At 44.4% G+C, this 10,162-nt stretch overlaps 1 pseudogene; it reads right to left on the reverse strand.

Moving 5' to 3' along the window:
- Positions 1 to 543: 543 nt before the first annotated feature.
- Positions 544 to 3,666, reverse strand: LOC123405805 (annotated as a pseudogene).
- Between the last annotated feature and the right edge of the window lie 6,496 nt (positions 3,667 to 10,162).

Raw genomic sequence — 10,162 nt, forward strand, 5'->3', positions numbered from 1 at the left:
TTGTAGTGTACAAGTCATTTTCGGAGCATTTAGTATGCTCAACCATCCGTTGTATAAAGTGCTTCAGCAAGAATTATCTATCTTTTATTCGAAAATGTTCAAGTATCGGTTTCAGCAATGTTTAGAAAGTTAACGCAGAGATTACATGTATCATTCAGGTATACAGTGCATGTATGTAAATGCAAAACGGCCATGCACAATTTTCCTCAGAAAGGATACTTGACAATAGTTCACAATTATTTCGTAGCACAAACTTGTATGGATAACATGTAGTGCTCCACAGACTTATAATAGTAAACCTGTTTTCTACAAACTTCACAATAGTTCACAATTATTATTTCACAGATCACAAAGATCCACATTAGTTCATAAGCTTCAACTGAAAGCAAAGCAAAAGGTACAGGCACAATAACTACTGAATTGTGTTCATGAACTTCCAGCTACAAACATGATATACCAGATGACTTACAAACTCCTTCCAGCTACAAAGATGATAGAACAGATGACTTACAAACTACTCATCATGCATCTCATTTTTTCCAATTACGACCGGAAATGAACCACAACATCCGAAGCGAAACCCAACGCATCAGCTGTCTGTTTCCTCTCCCCGGCACTCCGTGGATATCTTGATGGATCCAAGTCACCACACCTCCTACACCCCTTCCTGTCGTACAGAGATACCTCTGCTATATTAACCGTAGATCACGACACGCCTGATGTATTGCATAAAATTATCGTCGGGTTGGAAGCCATAGATGGTTAGCTTAGCCAGATTCTTGTGCTTCAAATCAGGGGCATATGGCTTCCACTTCACGTCTGCCTTCTCACCGTAACCATATTTCTCCGGAAACTCTTTGTTTGTCATCATTATGCACAAATGATCCCATACTGTGATGCATAGCTCTTTTAGGGAGGGTGCAGCTTCAAGAATAAATATTGTCCAAGCTAAATCACATCCTTCAGGAAGATGGTCCAGATTCGCATGCTGTAGTTTGCTGAGCACAGGCGTGAGCAGTTTTGGGCATATTCTGGTAGAACCCAAACCTGGAATAGAAAAAAAATAGTTAATAGAATTAATATATACGTTTACATATAACCGTCATAGAGAATGAACAGATATGATTCAATTGACCAATGAGTACCTTTTCACTTCCAAAATCCAGGTGCAGATCACCAACGGAAGTAACATTAGCAAGGAGTCGACTTGACTCAAGAGTCTTGTCCGAACGGGTGCCAGTTTTAATAAGGCTCAGCTTTGAAAGCTGTGGTGCAAAGCCAAAATACATCGGATCCTCAGAAGAGAACAAATTATTATAGGTCAACCGTTGGAGTTTTGGTAGACATATCAGCTCAACTCTCTGAAATTTGCCCTGGTCGACCTCGAGCTCAACAAGTTGAGCGTGTTCTACTTGCAGCACAGAATGGATCCCCGAGTCGCAATGGGTTAAACGCAAATACTCCAAGAGCTTGCAAGTGCTGAGGATGTTGGGAATGTCCAGTTCACTAAACCTCATATTTTCCAGCCACAGGCTAGTAAGGCCAGCAAATGGAAGGAGGGGGCTCCCGCGACCAGGGGCGACCTAGGGTTCCGCCCTCCCCTTGCCGCCGGCCCTTCCGCCGCCGGCCGCCAGTCAGCCCCCCTCCACCTCCCCCGCCCCCGTCCCTCCCCCCTCCTTCCAGATCCGCCCTCGAGTCGCCTCCCCGAAAGGTGGGCGGGGCGGCACGCGAGCTCCTCCCCGCGGGCGTTTCCTCCATCGTCTCCTCCCCCGCCGCCGGCGGGCGGCCCCGGCGCTGGCCCGGGTGGTGCCGGCGGCGGCGGGCCCTCATTTCCCGCGCGCGCGTTCCCCCTTCCCGGGGCAGGGGCGGCGGCGGTGCAGTTCGGCCGGCTGCGGTCCGGCGACCCAGTGATAGTGGCTGGGGCGGGTGAGGTGGCGGCGCTGCTCCTTGGCGGCAGGGCGGCATGGTGGTGTGGGGGTGGCTGGCGGCGCGCCCCCGGCCCAGATCTGGGCCCTGTGGGCCCATCTGGGTCCTAGCGGCCCGGCTCCCGGTGTGGCTGCGGTGTCTTCTGTATGGTGGTGAGGCGGAGCAGCTTGGATAAGGGGCGGCGTTGTCGACGGCATGCCTGTTGCAGCGTGATGGCGGGAGCTTTACGGGGGGTCCCGGCCGGGCCTGTGGGCCCACGGGCATGGTATGCTCCTGATATTGCGTCCGGTCGGCTACCGTCGTTGACGGCGGAGGTTGAGCCCTCCTGCGTGCCGAGGGTGCTGCTACTCCTTGTCCCGGCTCCTCTTCATCGTTGTGCAGGCTTCTCCTTACGGTGTCGTGGTGAGACGGCGCAGGAGCCTCAAGACCGTGTTGGTGCAGGGTGTCGGGTGGTTTGGTGGCAGGCTCCGGAGCGCCCGAGGTGCAGGTTGGGATCGGGGGAAACCCCTGTCGGCCCGACCGACATTGACGCGGTGACGCCCTTGGGTGTCGCCGAACCTTCCTGGAGGGCGTCGGGGCTACCCTTCCTCGCGCCTCGTCGCGTACCGGGGGAAACCCTTGGCAGCAGCAGCGTCATCGTCGCATTACTTCTTGAAGGTGCTGATGGGTACCGACGCTTCGGAGTCTTGGAGCTTGGTGGAAGACTCTTGGTGGGCGCAGCGGTCGCAAGTCTTTTGTGTTTTCTGTCAATCCGTCGGTGTCGGCATTTGTTTCCTTTGTATTTTCTTTTCCATTTCTTTTGAACGTGACTGTGCTGTTTTCGTCCCAACACCTATCATCGAATGTTCTGGTTGGTTGCTTTGTAATACAAAGCGGAAAAAAAAAACTCTTTTTCGTCAAGGCCAGCAAATGCATGCGGACAAGCACCAAATAAATCATTGGCGGGGGGAGCCATCAGGCCACAAGACAAATCTGATTTTGAGTTTGTTGATGGTAACCTCCGGGCTCCTAGTGCTCAAGATGTTATCTGTTACATGTGCAACAGCACTGTTGGTTCTGAGTACTTCCTTAGGGTGATGGCGCGAGATGGCTTAGCCTGGAGACCTGGAATGGAACTAACACTTAGGTAGAAGTGTGAGAGCATGGTGGGGAACTGGGGAGCTTCAGCATTTGCCTGGAGAGGATGCAGGTCCTAATAGCATCGAGCGTGTCCACCCTCTCCAGAATGTTGAGAAGAAGGCCATTGTGCAGCTTGCTGAGCCTGTCTTCGTTTGCGTTGCTAGCAGCGGCTTCGTTGCGAGTTGCCTTTTGCGTTGCATTTAGCTGGAACAACAGATAATCAGCATTTTGAGGATGAACCCTAGGTTGTGTACAAACTACAAACACCAGGCACACCTCTCTTCCCCGATTGCACAAGGAAATCAACTCTTCTCCCGCCCCTGTCTCCCGTGAGATTACTTCCCCCAAACGCCGCCAGGCATGACAACACAGGCAGCAGAGTTGGTGGCCGGCGGCGGAGGAGAGTGGTGGTGGCCGGCTGCGGACGGCAGGGCCGGGGGCGGGGTGGTCGCAGGGATGGCCGCGGAGGAAAGACGTGGTTGCCGGCGGCGGACGACGAAGGGGGTGGCCGCGGGGTAGAGTGGTGGTGGACGCCGGTGGAGAGGGCCCAGGGAGGGTTGCGGAAGGGGTGGCGCCTGCGGCCGAGGGGATAGATCCGCACCATCTCGGGCTCTCGGCCATACCTGAGGTAACCTGACCAAACGGGCCGGCCTGGCACGGCCCGCCGAGACACGTTTATTAAACGGGCCGTGCCGTGCCTGCCCACGTGCCCGGGGTCCAGGCCCAAGCACGGTACGGGCGCTATACGGGCCGGCCCGTCGGCACGTTAGACCCGCTGGCCTGCTAGGATTTTAGTATTTTAGATCGTTATTTGGGCTAATTTTGACCTGTTCGGTTATTATTTTGGTCGATTTTGACATACCGAGCTGTTTTTGAGTTAATTTTAACCAATTGGTTTTTTATCTTATATATATAAATTAAAAACGGTAAACGGGTCGTGCCGTGTCGGCCCACGTGCCCTGCCTCCAGGGCCAGGCACGGCCCGAGGCGTGCTTCGTGCCGAGCCCGAGCACGATTAGCCCATGTCGGGCCGGGCCCGTGTAGTGCCAGGCACGCGGGCTGTCGGGCCGGGCCCGTGTCGTGCCAAGCACGCGGACTGTCGGGCTGGCCCGGTTACACGACCCGTTTTGCTAGATCTGCTCTCGGCTATGCTTCCCCGTATGCATTTTTTTTCTTTTTACGAAAATTGCTTTTGGAGACCAACCTCTATGAAGGCCTTCAAATGCAAAATTCAAAATTCATGAAAATTTATATTATTGCATGTTAAATTTTTTTGTTAAAAATACAAGGATAAATGAAGGCATAACACACATGTATGTAAACTAGCAAAATGGCCCGTGCGTTGTCACGGAAGAAAAAAAACATAATCTTCAATGATGATGACCACATTATGTTCACATATCATCGCTTGATTTAGAAATTTTGTTCACAAATGCAAGAAAATGTTTTTTCTTTTAAATTTATTTAAAATTGAAGCAATCTTTACATTTTCAAAAAATATATATCATTGTTGTCAAAAATCTTGGTAACTCAAAGAATTATTCTGAATTTCAAGATTTTTTTAGAAAACATACAATAATAATCCGATCCATCCAATAGTTAATTCTTCAAAATTCACACATGTATATTGTCACGAAGACTTATAAGCATTAATGTTTAACTACATACATTAGATCTTTCGTGAACAATTTTACAAATATGGAAATAATTTTAAAATCGAGAACATTTTTTACAATTCACAAACATTTATTACAAATTGTGAATATTTTTTATATTTCGAACGAGTTTAAATATTTTCTTTTGAATTGGCGACCAATTCAAGAAAAGACGAACATAATTTTTGATGTTGGAGGATTTTATTTTAAATTTACAAACATTTTTTGAAACGCATGAAGCTTTTCTGAATAAACAAACATTTTTATAACTCAGTCATATATTTATTAAATTCATGGACATTGTTTTGGAATTTGCAAAAGAAATATAAAATCCGGCGCTTTTTTTGAATCCTATTTTTAATTCAAAATAAAAATTCGTTAGCATTAGTTTTCAAAATTCCTATTTTTTAATATGCAAAAGTTTTTGTAATTCTAAATTATTTAACTTATAAATAAACAAAAATGGAACGGAAAATTTTAAATAAAAAAAGAAACTATCAAAACAGGCATTAGCTATTTTTAAATTTTTAGGGCATTTTTTATATGCATTAACATATTTTGAATTAGAAAACATTTTGTTAAATGCTTTTAGTAATTTTTAATACATGGAATTGTATTTGAGATCTTGGACTTTTCTTATTGTACAAACATTTTTTCTAAAATTAAGAACATTTTATTGTATATGCGAGTATTTTTTACAAAACTCCGAGCAGTTTTTGAAGTCACAAACATTTTAATTTTTTAAATATGTTGATTTATACTTTTCAGTTTATTAAAATTTTAAAGATTATTTGAAGTTCTAAATTATTTAAAATAAAATAAATAAAATGGAACTGAAAATAAATAAATAAACGGAACTAAAAGTAGGCGCGTGTGCATGGGCCAGCCCATACGGTGTGCTGGATATTCTCCCAGCGTGCAGAGCCTAATATAGGAGGTTTTTACATGGGCCCGCCCAGTCCAAGATTTTTCGGTTTGTGAAACGTTTTCTATTACTTACTGGTGACATGGTGGGTAATTTAATGCAAAATTTGGGGATAAGTTCGAAGACGGACGATCAGAAACCGAATTTGCTTTATTATTATTAGGGAGAGATTTTCAGGGCAAAGTACGTTGAAATGTGGCCTTTGCAAAAAAGACAAATCTAAATCTTTTTAACATATGATACTATTCATCCTTCCAAACCATAGATTTATCTTTTTTAATAGATCGTATTTCAAGGTACTTGATCTTAAAAAATTACACACTACAAATAACATTGATGTTTACTTGTAAAACTTTTTTTTACATTTCTTTGAAATCGGGGATTTTGAATTTTGAATTCTTCAAAACTTTCGAGTTCCACTAAGCTCGGTCACCAAACTTCTGTTCTTATTTTTTTATAATAATTTTTTACAATCAAAATCTTAACATGGCCGAGTTTCTAGGCAACATGGTTCGCTTCTCTAGAGCAGTGTAATTTTTATTTATTTTTTGTTGAGAGAGAGAGCTCCTGTAGCTAAAATCCTAGATTTTAGCCCAGAAACCTTCATTCTTCGTATAAAAATGAAACAATTTCTAAACTAGCACCTAAATCTTAACACCTTAATGAATCTTCTTCGTTAATTTTTTGAACTTTTGATTTACATACTTCATTTCAACTACATATTTACACACATGTTAAATCCAAACTTGATAATTAACGTTCACACAATTCACGGTCACTACAAATTAATTTTTTATTATTCAAATTCAAACACACAAAAAGGTCCAAATGAAGTAATAATCCAAATAAAGAGCATTATAGAAGCACAACAATCAAGTGTTATGAAGTTCCCACAAGTGTTCAACAAGATCATCTTGGAGTTGGATATGTACTTGTCGGTTCTCGATACTTCAATGCGCTGCAAGGAGCTTTCATATCACGTTTGCATTGTGTTCCGAATCGATAGGATCCCCTTCGAAGATGTATTGAAAGTTCTCTGGTACGCCTCTCTCATTTTCAATGATCAAGTTGTGTAAGAGGATGCAACATGTCATGATTTTTCATAGAACAATGGTTCTCAATACTCGGTAGGGCTATGAATAATTCCGAAACGCTTTTGATCCACGCTGAAAGCTCTCTCTTAATGCCGACTCTTGACATGTTGTAAGGCGGGGCCTTTTGTTGACTCGAGGACGCTTGTCTTCCATGTTGAATTTGATTTCAAAAAAGTAGAATACAATGGAAAAGGAAAAAAATACATACGCAATTTGCCGAACACTTTGTTGTCGGGCTGCTTGTGGAGAAGACAGTCCCAGCGTATTACATTAGCAGTTGCCGCCACCAAAGCTAGAAGAAGCTCCATCTCCCATCATCTCGGTCCAAGACATCCATGATCGCAAGGTCACCCCTTCTAATCTCCCAATATTCCCTCACCTTCTCGTCCATCCCATTGGGGTCCATAATCATGATCCGGTTCTCCTCAAAAATGATTTCCTTCCTCATCTGGGTCTCCTCGAGAAGAAGCCTACACTCCTCAAAGTCGGCCTCGTGCTTCTCCTAGGCCAACTTGTTGTCTTCATTTTCTTTAACTTATTACTACCTTTCTATCTTCTCTTGTTGCTTCTTCTGAGCCAAATCCCTGCTCATTTGCAAAGCTTCAGCCGCCATTGCCTTTGTTGTCAACAACTAATCGATTTTCTCCCCCGTGCTTATGGCTTGGCCACATACACCTTTGCCCACTTCCTTACATCTGGCCTCCCCTTGCTTGCCATTGGCATTGTAGTACGCCTTGTTTCGTCCTCCTCCTCCTCGTCGGCATCCTCATTGATGGAGGGGCTACTTGATCTTTCTTTGTTTGGGGGAGGACCTTCTAGATCCCTTAATTTCCACTTCTCACTATTTTCTAGAAATTCCCAACAATGTTGGAGCACAAATGGTTTGCCCTTGGAAGAGGCCATTTCTTGTACCTTTCTTGTGCAATAAGATTCTACATTCACAAATTTGGAAGAAGACAAGCTTGAGCACATTCATACAAGACACATTCACCAAAAATGAGACAATGTTATACAAACAAAGAACTCACATATTCATGAATGGTGCAGACATTTGGAGGATCATTCCTCAACTTGCTCCAAACAACCACTCCACCAACTACAAAAACTTTTGATCAAATTATATATGCCTTGTAGATATCTCATTGTGGGACTTGATGTATCTCGCATAAACCGTTGGAACAAGTCCTCCGGTTTGATCATTTCCGGTCACCGCATCAAGTGAGATTTTTTTCCATGCACTCACCAGTTCCATGTCTCATCATTTGTGTAATCCATTTGCCTCTTACCTTTTTGACTATGTTGGTTTTGGGAAGAATCAAACACTTCCTCAACATCCATCGAGTGATCATAATCATTCATTCAATAAAATTGATCAACTCATGCAACAAGCTAGTATGACTGGTTTCACCCTTGGCATGAACTATAGGTCTCCATTGGCATCAGCATCGGCATCTTGCTACTGGCCCTCATTGCCATAGTGGCAGTGTGCTCGTGCTGTTGAAGTGTAGGCCGCCATGAGTGTTGGAAATATGCCCTAGAGGCAATAATAAAATAATAATTATTATATTTCCTGTTTCAAGATAATCGTTTATTATCCATACTATAACTGTATTGAATGGAAACATAAATGCATGTGTGGATATATAGACAAAACTGTGTCCCTAATGAGTCTCTAGTTGACTAGCCTGTTGATCAAGATTGGTTAAGGTTTTCTAGCCATAGACAAGTGTTGTCACTTGATGACGGGATCACATCATTAGGAGAATGATGTGATGGACAAGACCCAAACTATGAACGTAGCATATGATCGTGTCATTTTGTTGCTATTGTTTTCTGCATGTCAAGTATTCATTCCTATGACCATGAGATCATGTAACTCACTTACACCGGAGGAATGCCTTGTGTGTATCAAACATTGCAACGTTACTAGGTGACTATAAAGGTACTCTACAGGCATCTCCGAGGGTGTCCGTTGAGTAAGCATGGATCAAGACTGGGATTTGTCACTCCGTGTGACGGAGAGGTATCTCGGGGCCACTCGGTAATACAACATCACATATAAGCCTTGCAAGCAATGTGACTAAAAAGTTAGTCACGGTATCTTGTATTACGGAACGAGTAAAGAGACTTGCCAGTAACAAGATTGAAATAGGTATAGAGATACCGACGATCAAATCTCGGGCAAGTAACATACCGAAGGACAAAGGGAATGGTATACGTGCTTATATGAATCCTTGGCATAGAGGTTCAACCAATAAGATCTTCGTAGAATATGTAGGATCCAATATGGACATCCAGGTCCCGCTATCGGATATTGACCGGGGAGTGTCTCAAGTCATGTCTGCATAGTTCTCGAACCCGCAGGGTCTGCACACTTAAGGTTCGGTGACGTTTCGGTATGGTTGAGTTATAGGTGCTGGTGACCGAAGTTTTGTTCTGAGTCGCAGATGAGATCCCGGGCGTCACGAGGGTTTCCAGAATGGTCTGGAAACGAAGATTGATATATAGGAAGTTGGTATTTGGATTCCGGAAGAATTTCGGGCATTGCCGACAGTGTATGGGGAGTGACGAATGGGTACCGGGTCCCACCAGGTGGGCCCATCACACCCCAATAGGGACACGTGGACTTGATGGTGGCGCAATAGCTCTTAGTGGGCTGACTAGTCAAGCAAAGAAAGCCCATGAAGTAAAAATGGAAAAAACCAAAAGAGGTGGACAACTTGGGGAGGAGTCCTACTCCAAGTAGGATTGGAGGAGAACTCCTCCTCTCTAGGTTCGGCGGAGCCCAAAGGGGTTTCCCCTGGTGCTCAAGGCTAGCCCCTCCTTCCTCCTATATATACTAGAGGTTTTAGGGTTTTTGAGACAAAATTTCAGCCACGTGCAACCCTCTCCTCTAGTTTGTAGTTCTTCCTCTAGATCGGATTTCTGCGGTGCTTAGGCGAAGCCCTGCATGATTAGATCACTGCTACTTATCAAACAACAATGCTAGAAATTGACACGTTGATGGAGATTGGGCTTGCATTGGGTTTTCCCTTGAAGAGGAAAGGGTGATGCAGCACAGGAGTAGTAAGTATTTCCCTCAGTTTGAGAACCAAGGTATCGATCCAGAAGGAGGGTCTCGTCAAGTCCAGAGTACCTGCGCAAACACAAACAAGCTTGCACCCAACACTTCAAAGGGGTTGTGAATCCTTTCAAGATTGTTTGCAAAGTGAGATCTGAAGGCGGAAAGTGCAACAAAGTAAAAAGTGTAAGGCTGAAAATATGGTATGGAGTAGACCCTGGGGGCCATAGTGTTCACTAGAGGCTTCTCTCAAAATAGCAAGTATTACGGTGGGTGAACAAATTACTGTCGAGCAATTGATAGAACCGTGCAAAGTCATGACGATATCTAAGGCAATGATCATACATATATGCATCACGTCTGAGACAAGTACACCGATACT

This window comes from Hordeum vulgare, chromosome 6H (genome assembly GCF_904849725.1).
Source record: "Hordeum vulgare subsp. vulgare chromosome 6H, MorexV3_pseudomolecules_assembly, whole genome shotgun sequence".
Lineage (NCBI taxonomy): Eukaryota > Viridiplantae > Streptophyta > Magnoliopsida > Poales > Poaceae > Hordeum > Hordeum vulgare.